The sequence below is a fragment of the Phodopus roborovskii genome, unplaced genomic scaffold (assembly GCF_943737965.1).
Source record: "Phodopus roborovskii unplaced genomic scaffold, PHOROB, whole genome shotgun sequence".
NCBI classification, from domain to species: Eukaryota; Metazoa; Chordata; class Mammalia; order Rodentia; family Cricetidae; genus Phodopus; species Phodopus roborovskii.
The window spans coordinates 170,649-190,638 of record NW_026126964.1 but is presented as its reverse complement, the minus strand read 5'-3'; the positions used below and the strand labels follow the sequence as shown (position 1 = coordinate 190,638).

At 38.8% G+C, this 19,990-nt stretch overlaps 1 pseudogene; it reads left to right on the top strand.

Annotated features, from left to right (window-relative positions):
- Positions 1-6,446: 6,446 nt before the first annotated feature.
- On the top strand, positions 6,447-7,410 carry LOC127214737 (high mobility group protein B1-like; annotated as a pseudogene).
- Positions 7,411-19,990: the final 12,580 nt, after the last annotated feature.

Here is a 19,990-nt window from a genome sequence, read left to right as displayed (position 1 = left end):
CCTGCAGCATGGCTCAAGGAAGTCTCCTTCCAGACCTCAGCCTGGAGGGTTGTCTCAATGTCCCTGATTGGCTAATAAGGCTTCAGTGACAAGAGCAGTTCCTCAAGGGTTAGAGTGTTCTTAAAGACACAGCAAGTCCTGCACCTCTTTTGGGCCTGGCTTCTACTCCAGAACTAGGAATTTTAGAGATCTGCACAAACAGGAACTAATTTTTTTTTTTGAGACTGAATTCCCCTGTGTGATGCCTGTTGTCCTAGAATTGCTTATTAAACTGAGCTGTTAATTATCATTATTAATCTTGTTGTTGTTGCTTTCTAGTAGATTTTTCTCATTACTTATTTAATATTAATTATTTGATTATTTGATTAATTAATTCATTTCTTTTGATGTTTGAAACAGAGTTTCCCTGTGTGGCCCTGTTATCCTGGAACTTACTCTGTAGACCAGAGTCTACTCAGAGAAATCTACTTGCCTCTACTTCCTGAGTGCTGGAATCAAAGATGAAAGCCAACACTACATAATCAGACAGAAATTTCAATGTCACTTACCCATGTCACCAATAAATGATGCAACACACTTCCTGCAGTGCACAGGTTCTATCTCTCTTTCTTCCTCCACACAATGTGCAAAGCTTGCTCAGACCATTACACAATGTAGACTGAAATGATTCTCTTATTAAACAGATGGAAGGCGTCCCAGAATATTAAAGGTATAGAGAAAATTTTTAGGATACAAGTGATGTTTGTTCTGTGCCATCTTGCTGAGGTCTGGAGACCTGAGGGAACTTTTTACCTGGTTGTCACAGGCCTCTCAGATAACCATGAGAGAAAGGCAGGAGCCATATTACAAACAAGATGATATATCTTTCTCCTCACAGACGCCAGGGTTATATGTCTATTGTATTGGAGTTTTATTCCTGATATTTGAGTCATATTCTTGACATATTAAGAATAATAAAAAAAGTGTCATCTGCATGGTAAGCTGAATACTCAAAGACAATGGTGCTGGGAAGAACGTCTCTATCTATGAGTACTATGTTGAACCAGCACAGGTTCCTCAGTAGGAAGATGAGGAAATAGCTGCATTATTCAATGTTCTCTGTTTGAACAGGATTGGTAGAACATATCTCTCTTTGTCTGTAGAAAGTGGGTTTATTAGAATGTCTCCCAGGCTCTGGGCCAGCTAGTACATCAATGGTAATGACAAATGGAAATTTGAAGAATTCGGTATTTGTTTGGTTTATGGGTGTGTGTGTCTCAGCTGGTCTTCAGTACACATGAGTATTTCAAAGAAATGGGCTTTAAAGGTATAAATAGATAAACTCAGCAGGATCCACATACCATTAAATTTGTGGGGTCCATAAAGGTTTTCTCCTTTATGGTGGTGTTGTGGTATTTTGTTTTGCCAGGTGGTGGCGGCACATGCCTTTATTCCAGTCCTTGAGATGTAGAGGCTGGTAAATCTCCATGTGTTTGATTGAGTTAGAAATATACACAGGGAAACCCTGTCTGAAAACAACACCAAACAAACAATACACAAATCTAAACAATTAAACAAACAACAACAAAAAAAATTGCTTTAAGAAGAGAGTGTGGAGGTAGGCAGTAGTTAGGCATATAGGACAGGTCACGGTGGAGCACACCTTTAATCCAAGCATTTGGGAGACATAATGAGGTGGATCTCTGTAATTTCATGGTCGCCCCAGGCTACACCAGATTGACCCAATCTAAAAGAGAAACAGAGACAGGTAGTGGCTCATTCCTTTATTCCTGTACTTGGGAGGTAGATATGGCTGGGAGGAGAGAGAAATATAAAGTGGAAGAAGATAAAAGTTTATTGCATTCTAATGGAAGACCCTAGGATCAGAATTCCCCACCCCTTTGGTCTGAGGATTCAGTAGAAGTAAGACCTAGGGGTGGGCTGCTCTGCTTCTCTGATTTTTCATCATTAATCACATATATGAATCCAGGTTTTAACTATTAAGTCCAAGTAGTATTAGCTTTACAATTTCCAGTGTAGTGTGTCAAAGCTAAATTGTGGTGTACAAGACTAGAATTGATGGTAATAGAATTGATGAAATAAATATTTATCAATTTTACAAGTCTATTACTATCTATTGTATGATTGAACATGAGAGAAAATGGTTTGTATGAGTATACATGTTATGGGATGTAGATAATTATGTGAAGTTGTGCATCATTATCTGACCTCTGGTCATCCCCCAAAAGAAGATGTACTGAGTCTCATGACAAGATACACAACATGTATGATGAGCCATACTCTTCCACAGATTAGTAATATAACCAAAATAAAGAAATAAATAATGGTCTTTTGAAGCATGAAGCATCAGAATTAAGACCCTACACATGGTAAGTTTGCAACATGAAATGAATACAATCCAATGAAAATGAACAACAATTTATAACAACATGCTCAATGTAATTATGAAACATCTTATGATATTATCCCATCACTCACCATGTTGTGGCTTCTGTACTCAACCATGCTGCACTCACAATTTACTACAGTAACACTCCCAGAAAAGCAATGAATTCACTGGCGCTTGTTCTGCTTAAAACCAAACCTGCATCAAGAACAAAAGCCTACAGTATGGCTACAGAAAGTGTCCTGCAATGCCTGTGACTCGCAGTTTGGCCTGGTGTTGCTGATTGGCTAGTAAGGCTTGATCAACAAGAGCAATTCCTTAAGGGTTAAAGTGTCCTTAAAGACACACCACAGGGTACCATGTGTCTGGCTTCTACTCAACACCCTTATAGACAACTGTAGAGACACAAATCTCAATGTCACTTACCCTGTCTAAAATAGACAACCCACTCTCTTCCAGCTGTGTGAAAGATCATCCCCTCCTTCCTCAAAACAATGTGCAGATGTTGCACATCAAATTACAAAATGCAGATTGGAATGAATTTTTTATTCAACACAGGGAAGGGCAACTAGAATATTAAAAACTTGAGAGAGATTTTAGGGCATATGGCAAAAAAGAACATGTTTGTTCTGTGTATTTTGCTGAGGTCAGGGGAACTGGGTGTACATTTCATCTAGTGGTCACAGACAATTTAGAAACCATGTGAGAAGGGAAGGAGCAATATCAGAAAGAACATGATATATCTTTCTCCTGTCAGATGCTTTGGTGATAGCTCCAATGCATTGGGAGTTTTATTCCTGAAATTCTTGAAAAATGTATAATAATAAAAACTGTTGTCTTCAGGGTAATTTGAATACTCTGAGAGAATTGGGCTGGGAAGCTTGCTTCTACAAGCACTGTGATGACCGAGCTGAGCTTCCTCAGGGTACAGTGAGAAAATAGCTGCATTATTCAATGTTCTCTTCTTGAACAGGACTGTTGTCAGGTTTCTAAATCAGTGGATCCATCATTCAGCCTTGAGATTGCAGAAAGACTTATTTTGTTGTTTGAGATCTCGTTCCTGTTTTCTTTACTTTTTTTTTTTTTTTTTTTTTGCCCTGATTTTCTGAAGTCCCAGTGACAACCATGAAATAAGTGGTTTCAGTTCATCTGACATCAGTGGGAAACTATAGAACATCTCATTTTCTGTGCCAAAATCTCTCAATAGTAGTTAGGACAGGGAATAATCACATCACGTGATTGTGTATTGGCCTGTGAAAGCTAGAGAGCCACCTTGTTTTCAGGAGAAAGGAGTGGGTGCAGGAAGAGAGCAGTATTTGCTATTGGAGTCAAAGCCAGTGCAGTAGAAATGTTTATCTCTGCTGACCTAGAAAAGGTTTTTGTCTAGGTTGGAAGGCCAGGTCAGGAATCATTGCGCTGTGTCTTTAAGAAGGTGATCTTGTTACTCAGTCATCACTAGCCAACCAGACCCTCCTCATGATCTGTCAATAATAAAAGGTACAGGGACCTTCTCAGTGCCAGATTAAGGCTTTTCTCTAAAACGAGAGCTGGCACCTTTTTTTGTGTGTGCTGTTCTTCGATTAGATTATTGCTGCAGTAAGTTCAATGGAGAGCTTGGGAGAGCTCAGTAATCACATGGTGAGTGAGGGGCCGTCCCCAGGATGGAGGAGTACATTGTGTAGTATATGAATCATGTGTTGCGTCCTCCCAACATCTGAGTGGGAACATGAAGACAGATTTTACTTCCTGTGGGTTTTCATGAGATACGTGAATCTCCCTGGAATCAATGATATGACTCTGACTAAAACTTTGTGGGTTGAATCTCTTCAGAGTATTGGGAGCAGGGAGCCCTGTGTAAAAACATCTTTTTAGTCAACTTCAATGAGCTTTTTGTGCATCCTTGGAAAGACTACAGTTCTTGGAGACATTTAACAATTTATATTTTACTTTATGTTATGTGATGGAAAAATTAAAAATTAGGGTTAATGGCAAGAAGGAAAAAGTACAAAGAACAAGAATCTCTTCTAGTGGATAACTTCCTGATTTCAGAGTACAGAATCCACATGTTATTTTCATGAGATACAGGAAAAAAAAAAAGAAAAAGAAAACCGTGCAGGTGTGCTAATCAATCTTGATGCCCTTGCAATCTAACTTTGTACTCTATGAAATGCTGTAACCTTGAAGACCCTATGAGCTGAGACTAGGGGTGTCAAGCCTCCATTTCACTTTTGTTGCTAGGTAACTTAGACTTCCAATAGAGTGAACTCCCAGACTGTTTTGTTCTTCCCAATTAAAACCTTTTGCTTTCACATTCGGGAATAAATTCATTGGACTTGAGGAAACCCGGGAGGTACAAAGTTTGTGGGCTCATCCAAGATTTCCTCCAACCACCCAGGACATTTAACACTGAAAGATTGAAATAGAGAAATTAAAGACAACAAAAACCAGCAGAATGCTGGAAATAGAAAAACTGCGCAAAAATTGTGAACTACAGACACAAAATGACCAACAGAAAAAAAAAGAGATGGAAGAGAGAATCTCAGGCATGGAAGATAAACTAGAGTAAATAGATTCATTTACCAAAGAAAATCATAAATCCAACAAATCCTTAACACAAAACATCCAAGAAATCTGGGACAGCATGACAAGGCCAAACCTAGGAATAATAGGCAGCGAGGAAGTTGAGGAAGACCAGCTCAAAGGTGTCAAAAACATACTAAACAAAATCATCGAGGACAACTTTTCCAATCTGAAGAAGGACATGCACATGAAAGGACAAGAAGTATACTGAACACCAATTAGGCTAAACCAAAGTAAAAAAAAGAAAAAAAAAGCCTATAAATATAATAAGGAAAACACCTAAAACACAGAATAAAGAATACTAAGTGCCACAAAGGAGAAAGGACAGGTAACATATAAAGGCAAACCGATCAAAATTACTGACTTTTCCATGGAATCCCTCAAGGCCAAAAGGTCCTGGATAGATGTTCTAGAAATACTCAGAGTCCACAGATGCTAGCCCAGGCTACTATACCCAGCAAAACACTCAATCATTATAGGAGGAGAAAACAAGATATTTAATGACAAAGACAGTTTTTTTTTCCAATACTTACCTACAAATCCAGCACTACAGAAAGATTTGCAAGGAAAACTCCCACTCACGGAAGTTAACTATGCACACAACATGTAGGCAACAGACAATCTCCCTATACTAGAAACCAAGGGTGATGGAGGTCAAATATATTCACAATACCACTGCCAACATCAAATATAAAACAAACAAGCATCAAAAATCAATGGCCTTTACTCACCCCCAATATTAATGGTCTTAACTCACCTATAAAAAGACACAGGCTAACAGAATGGATACGAAGAAAGAATGTGTTCTTCTGCTACATACAAGAAACACATCTAAATTTCAAAGATAGACATTACTTTAGGGTAAAAGGTTGGCAATATCTTCCAATCAAATGTACACAAGAAGCAAGCAGGCATGGCTTTCCTAATATCTAACAAGTTAGACTTCAAACCAAAATAAATCAAAAGAGATGAAGATGCTCATTCAGTATTCATTGCAGGAGAAATCCTTCAACACAAAGTCTCAATTCTGAAAATTTATGCCCGAAATACAAAGGAACCCAGAGTAAACCAACTGCCAACATCAAACTGAAAGGAGAGAAGCTTAAGGTGATTCCTCTAAAATCAGGAACAAGACAAGGCTGCCCTCTCTCTCAATATCTCTTCAATGTTGTACGTGAAATTCTAGCTAAAGCTATAAGACAAGAAAAGGAGATAAAATGGATCTATATTTGAAAGGAAGAAGTCAAACTATCACTATTTGAAGATGATATGATAGCTTAATAAGCAACCCAATAAACACTACCAAGGAACTCCAGTAGCTGATAAACACCTTCAGCAAACTAGCAGGGTACAAGATAAACTCAAAATAATCAATAGCCCGATTGTAGTATATTGAGCTCCATAGAGACAGCGCTGGGGCAAGCATGAGCCGGACGGGCACTGGGCGACTCTGTGCCTCGGGGACGAAAATCAACTGAACATGGGCAAATGAGATCCTAAAAAGCCGAGAGGCAAAATGTCCTCATATGCATTCATTGTGCAAACTTGCCGGGAGGAACACAAGAAGAAGCATCCGGATGCTTCTGTCAACTTCTCAGAGTTCTCCAAGAAATGCTCAGAAAGGTGGAAGACCATGTCTGCTAAAGAAAAGGGGAAATTTGAAGACATGACAAAGGCAGACAAGGCTCGTTATGAAAGAGAAATGAAAACCTACATCCCCCCCCCAAAAGGGGAGACCAAAAAAAAGTTCAAGGACCCCAATGCACCCAAGAGGCCTCTTTCGGCCTTCTTCTTGTTCTGTTCTGAGTATCGCCCAAAAATCAAAGGAGAACACCCAGGCTTGTCCATTGGTGATGTTGCAAAGAAATTGGGAGAGATGTGGAACAACACTGCTGCAGATGACAAGCAGCCCTATGAAAAGAAGGCTGCCAAGCTGAAGGAGAAGTATGAAAAGGATATTGCTGCGTACAGAGCTAAAGGGAAACCCGATGCAGTGAAAAAGGGGGTGGACAAGGCAGAAAAGAGCAAGAAAAAGAAGGAAGAGGAAGATGATGAGGAGGATGAAGAGGATGAGCAAGAGGAGGAAGAAGAGGAAGACGAAGATGAAGAAGATGATGATGATGAATAATTTGGTTCTAGCGCAGTTTTGTTTTTGTTTTTGTTTTTGTTTTTGTTTTTTTGTCTATAAAGCATTTAACCCCCCTGTACACAACTCACTCCTTTTAAAGAAAAAAATTGAAATGTAAGGCTGTGTAAGATTTGTTTTTAAACTGTACAGTGTCTTCTTTTGTATAGTTAACACACTACCGAATGTGTCTTTAGATAGCCCTGTCCTGGTAGTATTTACAATAGCCACTAACCTTGCCTGGTACAGTCTGGGGGTTGTAAATTGGCATGGAAATTTAAAGCAGGTTCTTGGTGCACAGCACAAATTAGTTATATATGGGGATGGTAGTTTTTTGGGGTTTTTTTTTTTTGGGGGTTTTTTTTTTTTTTTTTTCATCTTCAGTTGTCTCTGATGCAGCTTATATGAAGATAATTGTTCTGTTAACTGAATACCACTCTGTAATTGCAAAAAAATGCAGCTGTTTTGTTGACATTCTGAATGCTTCTAATTAAATACAATTTTTTATTAAAAATAATAATAATAATAATAATAATCAGTAGCCCTACTTTTGTCAGACAACAATGAGATTGAGAAAGAAATCAGAGAAACATAACACTTTACAATAGCCAGAAAAAACATAAAGTATCTTGGAGGAACACTTCCCAAACAAATGAAAGACCTATATAATAAAAATTTGTGGCTCTAAAGAAAGAAATTAAAGAAGATACCAGAATATGGAAAGATCTCCCATGCTCTTGAATAGGTAGGATAAATATAGTATAAATGACAATCTTGCAAAAAGCAATCTAGAGATTCAATGCAGTCTCCATTAAAAACCCACAACAATTCATCACTGACCTTGGAAGGATAATAATCAACTTTTTATGGAAAAACAAAAGACCCAGCATAGCCAAATCAGTCCTGTACAATAAAAGAACTTGAAAGGCATCACCATCCATGACTTTAAGCTTTACTACAGGGCTAAACTCCTGAAAACAGCCTGGAATTGCCACAAAAACAAAACAAAAACAAACAAACAAAAAAAAAAAAACAGGTAGAACATGGAATGGATTTCAAAAACCTGATACAAACCCACATACGTGTGAACACCTGATTTAATACAAAACATATCAAACAATACAATGGGATGAGGAAATCATCTTCAACAAATGGGGCTCACACATTTGGATGATGATGTTTAGAAGACTGCAGATAGACCCAAGTCTGTAGTAATACAAAAAACTATGCTCCAAATGGATCAAAGACCTCAACATCAATCCAACCACACTGAACCTAGAAGATTACGTAGGAGGTACCCTTGAACAAATTGGTATAGGAGACCACTTCCTGAACTTAACTCCAGGGGCACAGACTCTGAGAGAAAAAATTAATAAATGGGACCTCTTCAAACTTAGAAGGTTCTGTAAGGCGAAGGACACAGTGGAAAGACAAAATGGCAGCCCACAGACTGGGAAAAGATTTTATGGAAGGAGTAAGGTTTTTTCCGCCTGCCACGGGTCTGGTCCTGCCATCACGCCAGCCCCAATTAACACACAGAGACTCTATATTTGACATAATGCTATTGGCCTGGTACTAGTTTCTTATCTGCTAACTCTGTCTTAAGTATTGACCAATTTCTGATGATCTATATATGTTCATGTGGTCTTCTTACTGAGGAGCATACCGGCATTCTGCTTTCTCCAGACTCTCCATGCTGACTCCTCCTTCCAACTTCCTCTTTCCTCCTTGTCTCTTTGTCCCTCCTATCTTCCTTTCCTATTGCCCAAACTTTACAGAATGGCATCTCCCATCAATTTTCACCAATACTACATCAGACAATGGGCTGATCTCCAAAATATACAAACAACTCAAAAAACTAATCAACAAAACACCAAACAACCCTATTAAAAAATGGGGTACAGGCCAGCAGAGGAACTAGGATACAAGGTGTATTCTAAGAGATTCACATAAAGTCTATCACAGAACCAGGAAGGGACAAGTCCCCCAGAGCTCAGGGGAAATGTGGGGGGGCAGCGAATGGAGAGAGTAGTAGGAGAAAATGAGGGGGAGGAAAGGAAAACATGTGCAACCAGGAAGATTGAGACTGGTTAGGAATAGAAGAAAGAAAAGAGAGACACAAAGAGAGAGAGAGAGAACATAAAAGAGGGAGCCAATATTGGTTTGAAGATAAATTTGAACACAAAGAACGATCTAGAGAACTATAAGACTTCTCCCAACTAACAATTTGAGCTTCCGTGGAAAGGCTACCATAAATGCCCTTCCCGGAGAGTGAGATCAACCACTAAGTTATCCATGGAGCCCTCAATTAATGCCTGTTGGAAACAGGAGCAAACACCCATACATAAACACTAAGTCGAAGTAGAACCCAGATGCAGATGGAGAGGACAAGATCAGGTGGCAGAAACACATAGAGACAGCTTACCTGAACAAGGAGCAGCTAACAGGCCAGCAGACTGATAACTGGGAAGGCAGCATGGGACTGAATCAGGCCCCTCTGAATATGGGTCTCAGCCAGAAGGACTGAGCAGTCTAAGGAACCTCAGACAGTGGAGCCAGGATGTGTCCCTGGTACACAAAAGGACTTTGCAATCATATCCCCCATGGAGGTATAACTGCCTTAATCTTGAGACAGGAGAAAAGCTCTAGTCCCTACTTCACATGACCTGTCAGATCTACATGACCCCAACAGGATGGCATTCCCCTACATATGGAAATGGGGTGGGGGGATGGGAGGGGAGGGTGGTTAGAGTGCATGTGAGAGGGCAGAAAGAGTAAAAGGGAGGGAAGAAGGGAGAAGGGAAGGGAGGGAGGGAGGGAGGCAGGCAGGGAGAGGGAACTGGGATCGACATGTAAAATAATAAATTAAATTAAAAAAAAATGCTTTGACTCCAAAATTAAGTTCAAGGACATGTTACTGGGGAAAATGATTTCTATTATTGTTTCCACAGAAAATGAAAAGATGTGCATTCCTTCCAAACTAATGTGGTTTGATCAAGCCAGACCACCTGATAGAGAATACCAGGTGATCCTACATTCAAAACAGGTGGACAAAGCAGCCTTACAGACTACAGGCAGGATTTCTGCGTCTTCATAGAATCCCCCATGACAGCGCCTCTTACCAGCAGGAAGTAGTTTGGAAAGAATGACACACAAATCCCTAAATATTGTCTATAAATGTTTGTTATTATTTAAATGGACTTGGTTATATAAAATGAAAAAAAAAAAGGACAGAAGCGTTGAAGGAAAAAAAAACTTTATAAAATCAAAAATAAAAATGGGGTACAGAACAGAAGAAATAATTCTCAACAGAGGAAACCAAAAAAAAGCTGAAAAACACTTAAGAAAATGTTCAACATCTTTAGCTATCAGGGAAATGCAAATCAAAACAACTTTGAGATACCATCTTACTCCTGCCAGGATGGCTAAAATTAAAAACACCAAATGACAACTTATAACAAAGAAGATGTGGAGAAAGGGAACATTCCTCCACTGCTGGTGGGAGTGCAAACTCGAGCAGCCATTTTGGAGATAAGTATGGCGTTTCCTCAGGAAAATGGGAATTAGTTTACCATGCGACCCAGCAATCCCCCCTTAGACATATACCCAAATGATCCACATCCCGGCAACAAAGATATCTGCTGAACTATGTTGATAGCAGCATTATTTGTAATAGCAAGAAACTGGAAACAACCTAGATGATCCTCAATTGAAGAATGGATAAGATGATAGGAAAAGGATAGGAAAGAAATTGTGACTAGGAAGATTGACTCAGGGTAGGAATACAAGACAGAAGAGAGACAGACAGACAGAGAGAGACAGAGAGAGAGAGAGAGAGAGAGAGAGAGAGAGAGACTGAGAGTGAGTGAAAGAGAGAGGGAGACAGAAAGAGAGAGAGAGAGAGAATAAAAGTGAGAGCCAGTATAGGTTTGAAGAGAAAAGTGAATTGAAAAAAGGTCTAGAGACCTACAAGACTATTGCCAACTAACAATTTGAGCAACTGTGAAGAGGCTACCATAAATGCCCTTCCTGGATAGTGAGATCAACAACTAACTTATTCACCATCATGGAGCCCTCCTATAGTGCTGTTGGAAACAGAAGCAAACACCCAAACCTAAACACTGAGTTTAACTAGAATCCAGATGCAGATGGACAGAACAAGACCAGGTTGTAGAAACAGACAGAGACAGCTGACCTGAACAAGGAGCAAATAACAGGCACCCAGACTGATAGCTTGGAAACCAGCATGGTACTGACTCAGTCTTCTCTAAATATGGGTCTCAACCAGAAGGACTGAGCAGTCTTAGGGACTGCAGACAGTGGAACCAGGATGTATTCCTCATGCACAAAAGGTCATTGCAGACACATCCCCCATGGAGGGTACTCCCTTAACCTAGAAACAGGAGAGAAGTCCTAGTCCCTACTTCAAATGACTTGACAGATCTACATGACTACACCGGGATGGCATTGTCATACATTTGGAATTGGGTTGGGAGCTGGGAGCAGAGGGTGGAAAGAGTGCATGTGAGGGGGAATAGCATGTAAATGGTTGGGAGGGAGGGAGAGAGAGGGAACTGGGATCGACATGTGAAATAAAAAATAAATAAGTAAATTGAAAAATAAAATAAAATAAGTACCCCCAGGCCAGAATCTTACAGGCTGCTGGAAATACAGAACACCAGTGTAAACAGCACCAGGCTCCTCCTGGTACAGAAGTCCTAAGCCATGCTCATCCTGGATACAAGCTGGATTGCTGAAGGCCTAGGTACTTTGGGCCACCTGGTGGGCAGTCAGAGAGGAGAGGAGTTCTGAATCCCTAGGGGCTAAGGACAGAACCAGACCCTCGCCCAGCCCTCCTCTCCTCAGGTGGCAGTGACTGTGACCCTAGGGAAAGGAGTGAGGGTGAGAGTGGGGAGGAGGAGGATGAGGGGTGTTGGGGAGAACAGCTTAAGTAAAGATTTTTGTGTCAACTAAAAAAATAAAAATAACAAAATATGTGGTAACTGCAAGTGATGGCTATGTGCAGACTTGTTACAATCAGTTTGAAGCAAAGAAGACAAAATAAGGTAACAGTGGTCTAGTAGACAGGTCATGTGGTCTGCAGATTTATAGGTCAATGCAATTCATCAAAGCAGAACAGAGAACATCAGAAGGAAGTTCAGGTGTTACAAGTATGATTCCATTTCTCTGGGCAATAAAAGGTAGAACATGAAAAAAGGATTGTCAAGATCCAGAAGAGTGGAAAGGACACAAAAAGAAAATTATAATACTGAAAGATAACCTAAAAGAAGATCTTGTGTAACCCACAAAATGCATAAAAGGAGCCAACAGTTAAGAGAGCAGAGGGTGCAGAGAGGCTCAGGGGAATGCACCAAGAAGGTAGTGTCAGGAATTAAATAAATAAATAAGATTTCACTTCAGGCATGCATATCTGGGTAAGAGTCACTGATAACAAAACAGAAAAAGAGAAAAGGAGAGACATTTCTACGCTAGGGATGTCTGAGAAAATCGAGAGAGACTAAAGGTAATGTAAAAAGTTATGGAGGTTCAAAGAAAAGTCGTCAAATGTCGAGAAAGATGTAAACTCTTTGCTGTGGGCTCTCATATCTACAAATATAAATTTAAGGTTAGTAATATGAGTTAAAATTTTTGACCATACCAGGTTAATGGTTTCAAAGTTCTGTTTATTTCTCTCAAGAAAAATATATGTACTTGCTAAAAAGTTCTATCAGTATTTCCTGTTAGAAACCGGTTTGTTGCAAGAATAGAGCTAAAACAAAAATGGTTTAAACATTTTTGCTGTCTAATGATAACAGCCCCCATCTCAAAATTTACCTCTGAGCACTGGTCATTAAATTCAGATTATTAGAAAATCAGATGTCCTTTTAATGTGGATGACATTAATTCTGTTTTATGTCGAAAGCTGTTAAAAATTGAAACTAGTTAAAACGTTACAATTATAAACACTGGAAATTAACATAAACTTAACAGGCACCAAGGTGACAATGGGTTTAAAGACATAAAGGGTGCTAAAATTATTTGATATTATAAGTAGCCATTACAGGATGTTTAATTGTTTTATAAAACAGTTTTTAAATGTTTAAATTCAGAAGGTTGCATTATATTTGTGCTTTATTACTTTGTTAATATTTGTACTTAAATTAAAGGGCTAAAATTTAAGATCATAGCCATACACTGTGTATACTAACCAAAAGTTGAGAAGCTCATTTTTTTTTATGATACAGAGGGCAATCCATCCTTGTTTTTGCTAAATTTGGTAAGCATAAGTTAGTTAGATAAACTGAATCACATAGCTGTTTTGTTTCCCTAAAAGGAGTTTCAAATTAAAATCAGTATTTTTAAAGCTAACACTCACAATGCAAAGTTCTAGTTTTATAAAATCTGGTAACTATTATAAAATGTTAAGGAAAACAAGTTACCAGCCATCCTTATAGATTAACTTTTGGTTATAGTCAAACTAAGTATTAATGATTAATAACAGGAATAAACCTCACTCTGTCTCCTATACATATTCTAAAAGTATAAGCTTAAATCAAGTAACTGAAAACAAAGTTGTCTATTAAGATCTACCTAGAAAGACTTCTAATACTACAGAGATCTGTAGAATAAGATATTTAAATATTAACTAAAAAGCTGTAATAATTTCAGACAAAGAATCACAGAATCTAACAATGACCAAAGGTCTCTAAAGAACATTGTGGGGCAGCATGGATTGTGATGACACTGACCAGGGAGCAAGATGCTGAAACACAATGCCTGCAGCATGATAGGACCCAGCTCAGACTGTGTAGAGGCTGCAGGGTACTGGAAAATTGTCTGCACCTTTGCCTAGACAAAATAAGTTCAGACTTTTCCAATTCCAGGTTCCACGGGGGGGGGGGGGGGAACACCTCTCACATTATGTACTTGGTGAAAAATTTCTCCCCTAAATGCCATAGAAAATTGGATATGGCTAAGAATATAAGGAATGGTCCCTGTGATTTTTTTAATAGATTCAAAAGTAACATATATTTTATCCTACTCAGATTCTATTGATGGCTTGGCTAACCAAAACTTTGTGAGCTTGGCAATAGAGGTATCCTTGATATGGCTCCTAAATAAGAATTTAAAAATATGAAGATATATGTCTTTTTTGAACATTTATTTATTAATTATGCATACATTGTTCTGCCTGCATACATGTCTGCACACCCAAAGAGGATACCACATCACATTATAAATGTTTGTGAGCCACAATGTAGTTTCTGGGGATTGAACTCAGGACTTCTAGAAGAGCAGCCAGTAATCTTAACCTCTGCCACATCTCTCTAGCCCAAGACATATATTTCTTAAAGATATAAAAAATTAATTTACAATATAAAAATTCAGAGCTTAACTTTTAATCAAGTTCTGATAAGCTAATAGAGCAGGGCCTCCCAGCTGTTTAATCACAAACTCAAAGTTTTATGATTTATATTGGGTGTCATCGAAGTGTAAATATGAAGGATGTTTCATTAGGCCTAAGGCACCACTAACCAATCTATACATGGATCGCTCTTGACAGAAAAAAAAAGCTTCTAAACCAAATCTGTAGATTTTGCTAGGACTCAAAGTCATAAGTTCATTCCTGCTGTTTTATAGATACCCAAAACCTACTTTTTGTTTTTTTTTTTAATAGTTTTATTAAATTTTATATAATAAAGTCCAATTAAATGAAAACAAACATTTATACACAATATTTGGGAATTTGGGCATCGTTCTTTCCAAACTACTTCCTGCTGGTAAGGGGAGCTGTCTTGGGGGATTCGAAGAAGATTCAGATATCCTAGCTGTAGTCTGTAGGGCTGTTTTGTCGAGCTGTTTTGAATGTAGGATCACCTTGTACTCTGTTTCAGGCGGTCTGGCATCTTCTTCTGGATCCTCATCCTTGACCCCATCCCTGGATCCCTGTCTGTGGAGAAACCTCCTAGAGAGCTTGGACCACACAGAGCTACAGATATTGAATCTCAGATCCACATAATCCCATCGGGGAAGTACCATAGAGAGAGGGAAGAGACACCACCAACACCTACTGGAAGAAACTATGTGAAGAAGGCAATACATGAGAACACCTAACAACAGAAAGACAAACATGACACCACCAGAATCTAGGGAATCTACACCAACTAGAATGGAACACAACAACAAAGCAGAGGAAGCAGAAGGGTATGACTTAAAAATCACCATCATAAAAATGATAGAGGCCCTCAAAACCTACTTTTTGTACAATTTGGATTTCAGCACAGATTGGTGATGATAATATATCTAAAACTTTTATGTCCTTTTATATAAAACAGTTCATATAGGCTTCAGAGGAACAAATGTCATAAAGCTTGGATCCACTTCTTACAGGTCAAAAGGACTGCAGATTAATACAGCTATCCTGAGGATGGAATTTTCTCCCTGGTCTTGCTGTCTTACTTGATCACCAAAGGTAAGGAACAAAGAGTTCCAATTAAATATATACATTTTAACCTTTGTTCCCAGTTTAAACATGTCTCAGACGATTTGTGCTTCTGGCAGATGAGTATCAGTTGCTGACTACAGCCTGCTCCTCTATAGTGCTCTCTCTACTTACTGTGAACCAGCCCAGCCAAGGTGAATCTTCAACAGTGTCACAAACTGATGCCTCTGAGAAATGGTCCATTTCCTGAATCCCACTTCCTTTTATTGGTATTGTATTAGCCTACTTGCAGCTAAGAAAACACTGCAAAAGTAAGCAGGAAGTAGTACAGGCATGTCGCTGGCACAACAGTGTTTTGATTTTCAAATAGCTATCACCTGGAGTTCTATAGCCTATAAAGCCTCCTTGAGCAACTTGTTACGATTATGACTACTGGTTTCCTCAACTTCCAAGGAAGAGACTCCTGGCTGCAAAAGCAAATGGTTTTTACTGTTAAAAATCAAACCAGCTGGAACCTCACTCTGTCAGAAAAGTAAGGTAGTGGCTTAAAATTGTGAGGGGTTTATAACAGAGTAAACAGAAAGGGAAACTTGAGACCACTAATCTCAGTTCACAAGGTTTCGAAGATACAGGCAGTTCATAGAGTACAAATTTATTTACAAGGTCATCATGGAACTAAGTTAATATTATCCATCATTTGTTTAGGCAAGATTGATAAGCACACCTGAAAGGTTTGTGTTTTTTCTGTGTTTTTACTTCTTCTCCTGAGAACAGGATGTGGGTTCTGTACTCTGTAGTCAGGGATTTTTGTATTGGCAGAAATTCTTGTTCTCATTATTTTTTCCTTCTTGGAATAAGCCCTAATTTTATAACTTTTAGTTAATAATTTTTCCATCACATTTCCTCTTTGCAACAAACATTAGTGGCCCAATTTTTGGGGCTCCAATAGGTAAAAGACTTCTGGTGTTTTTTGGGGTACAGGTTATTCACATTCCCTCCTATGTATAGGAGTTTACTTTTGTTTACTTTTGATATAGCATCTCAACCAGGGAAAAGATGAAATGTATTCTTTTCCTGTACTACTTCCTGCTCACCTTTGCAGTGTTTTCTTGGGCATGAGATGACTAAAATGCTATATAAAACCAATTTAAAAAAAGTAGAAAAAGGAGGGTGGCTTCAGCAACTTGCACATTTATCAGAAGAATTAGTTTATGGAACCTGTTGAAGATTCACATTGGCTGTGCTGGTTCACAGTAAGTCTAGAGCAGTATTTAGGAGCAGAATGTAGTCCGTAACTGATGCTCATCTGCCAGAAGCCCAAATCTACTGAGACATGGTTAAATTTGGAACATAAGTTTGAGATATATTATCATCACTACTCTGTACTGAAATCTATATTGTAGAAAAAGTAGATATTGGGTATCCGTAAAACAGCAGGAATGTACTTATGCCTTTGAGTCCTAGCAAAATTTACAGATTTGGGTTACAAACTTGTACATTTTTCTTCTGTCAAGAGAGATCCATGTATAGATTGGTCAGTGGTGCATTAGGCCTAATGAAATATCCTTCATATTTACACTTCGATGACACCCAACTTAAATCATAAAACATTAAGTTTGTGAATAAACAGCTGGGAGTCCCTGCTCTATTAGCTTATCAGAACTTGATTAAAAGTTAAGCTATGAATTTTTATATCGTAAATTAATTTTATATATTTTAAGATGCATAGGTCTTGGGCTAGAGGGATGGCTCATTGGTTAAGAGAACTGGCTGCTCTTCTAGAAGTCCTGAGTTCAATCAACAGCAACTGCTTTGTGGCTCACAAATATCAGTAATGAGATCTGACTACTTCTTCTCGCCTGCAGACACATGAAGGCAGAACACTGTATGCATAATTAATAAATAAATGTTCAGAAATGACTTTTATGATTTTAAATCCTTATTTAGGAGCCATATTAATGCTGCCCAATACTGCCAAGCTGACAAAGTTATGGTTAGACCAGCCATCAAAACTATCAGATGTGAGAAGGATATACTTAATTAACTGTTCAATCCATAACGAATTGTGTATGGGATCGAGGGCAGAAGTTCTTCACCAAATACATAATGTGAGAGGCTTTTTGATTGTTTGTTTGTCTTTTCTCTGTAGAAGAGAGACATGGAAAAGACTGACCTTCTTTTGTCTAGGCAAAGCTGGTGCAAATAATTTTTCATCATCTACAAAGATTAAGCTGGGTCCTGCATGGCAGCAGACATTGTATTTGATCATCTTGTGCCCTGACCGTGGCCCTGGCCCTGGCCCTGGCCCTGGCCCCTGGCCCGTAGCCCCAAGCCCCTGGCCCCTGGCCCCAGGCCCCTGGCCCCTGGCACCTGGCCCCTGGCTCTGGCCCCTGGTCCTGGCCCTGGCCATGGCACTGGCTGTTCTGCACCAATTCAAATCTAAACAATGTCGAGAAACCATGGGATCAAGCTCCTCTACAGGGCAGAGAATGAGAGGGTTTATTTTATTTTCAAAAAAGAGAAAAGGTTTGTGGTAGAGGTGATTAATTGTATTGTATCCATTCTAGGAATTAGTAAATTGAAGCAAAGATAAAAGGTTTAAAATACTCATCATTGTACTTGAATAGCATTAAGATGCTTTGGTTTTCATACTTATGTCACTAAAGGCATGTTGTAGCTTGAGAGACGGGTAAATATGTAGAATCCAAAAGAAAGAGCCCTGCTTTGTTTTTGTGAGAAACTCAGTGAGGCTGTAAGGTTAGTTCACCTTTAGGTATGCTCCTTTTAGCATGTGGGAGGGGCACTAGAATGTGACAGAATGTTGGTTCATAAAAGTTGCCTGGCAACCCTGCTTGCATTCTCTATTCTGTTATCATGGGACAAGTACAAGAGAGCAGCTTCGAGAAAGTGTTATCATGGGACATTACAGTCTCCCAAGATAACTATCTCCTAAAACTTTCAATGACAGCATTTGATTTCCCTAAGAAAGTCATAGCCAAATCTCTGGAAGTTTGTGTACAGCTTTTACTGGTCACCAAATTCTAGATTACCTAATTATCAGAGAACATTCAATTTCTTCTGTTTATGAATTCTCTCTCTCGTAAGAATTAATACTATGGAAACAGAGATAATAAGACTCACAATTATTCATCAAAAGGTGAGTTTGTCATTGTTAATTTCATTCAGGATGGTGATAATCCATTTGTTAGAGTAGACATAGGGATTATTGGATTGCAGTCCATCTCTTTTGAGGCAGCCGTCCAACATGAAATATGTAGGATCTTCTAAAAACCCTGTATACACAATGACATTTCAGCATTTAAACATTTCACGACTCTGCTCTCCAATTAAATAAGGGATGAACCTGGGAGTTTCCCACAATCTTGTAGGAGTCAATGAGAGTCAATTGTGTCGAGTATGGTAGACCATTTCATCATCAGATTATGTTGTTATTTGATTATTAAAATGGGACATTAGATAATCCATGATCAGTGGATTCCACGATGTGGGAAGCAATTATTATGGACCATCTAAACATCAATTTTGTAGTTAAAATATTTAAATTAATCACGACAGCATCGTTCAAGAGCCTGGTATGGAGCCACCTTAGGGAAGTTGCTGATGTTACATGAACTCATTGTTTGATTATTTAACTATGTATAACGATGATTATATCATCCATGACACCTGGAATCTGGTGCCACAGATCATCTAATTACATTACTAAAGTATTTAAATTGACAGTCTGTGTTAACCCAAGATAATGTAAATATTTATAAAGGATTAAAAAATCCTCCATTCCATGAAGAGACCTGTAAAGCTTCCTCATGGGAGATAATGTGCAATATCATCACATTTTATGATACATTGATTCAATTGAGAATGATGACATCCTTCATCACTGGAGTCGGACATGCTTCCCTGCAAGTAAAATGCTACATCACCTATTTATTGTGACAGTTGGCTATTACTGACTTATTTAATTCTTTAAATTATGTAAATGACAGACAATGTCATCACCGATTACGATTAGTGTGCAAATATCTGTCAGGGACAAGGTTAGGAAAGATGTAGATATGGGCAGAGCATTTTCTGAATGATCTATGCATCTCCCAGAGTACGAGGGATGCTAGATGATTGAGTCCAGAAGGTTGCACGATGCCAACCGAGAAGTACAAGGACTTCACCAAGGCCGGGATGGTGGTCTGGGTTTTGACTACCTGCTGTTCCTCCACATCTTCACATCGGTTGTGATTTACCATGAGAAGAAGCAGTGGCACTAGGAGGTCGGCACAATCATAGAGAACTGGCAAAAGGGTGACGACACAGAACACGAAGACCATCTTTCTCTCAGATATGCTGGTTATGCCCCAGCTTCCACCATCTTTTCAGCTAATAGCAACATCTTGGTTACTACTTCTAAGCCAGGAATGGGCCTGTTTTCTCAGATCCTGCA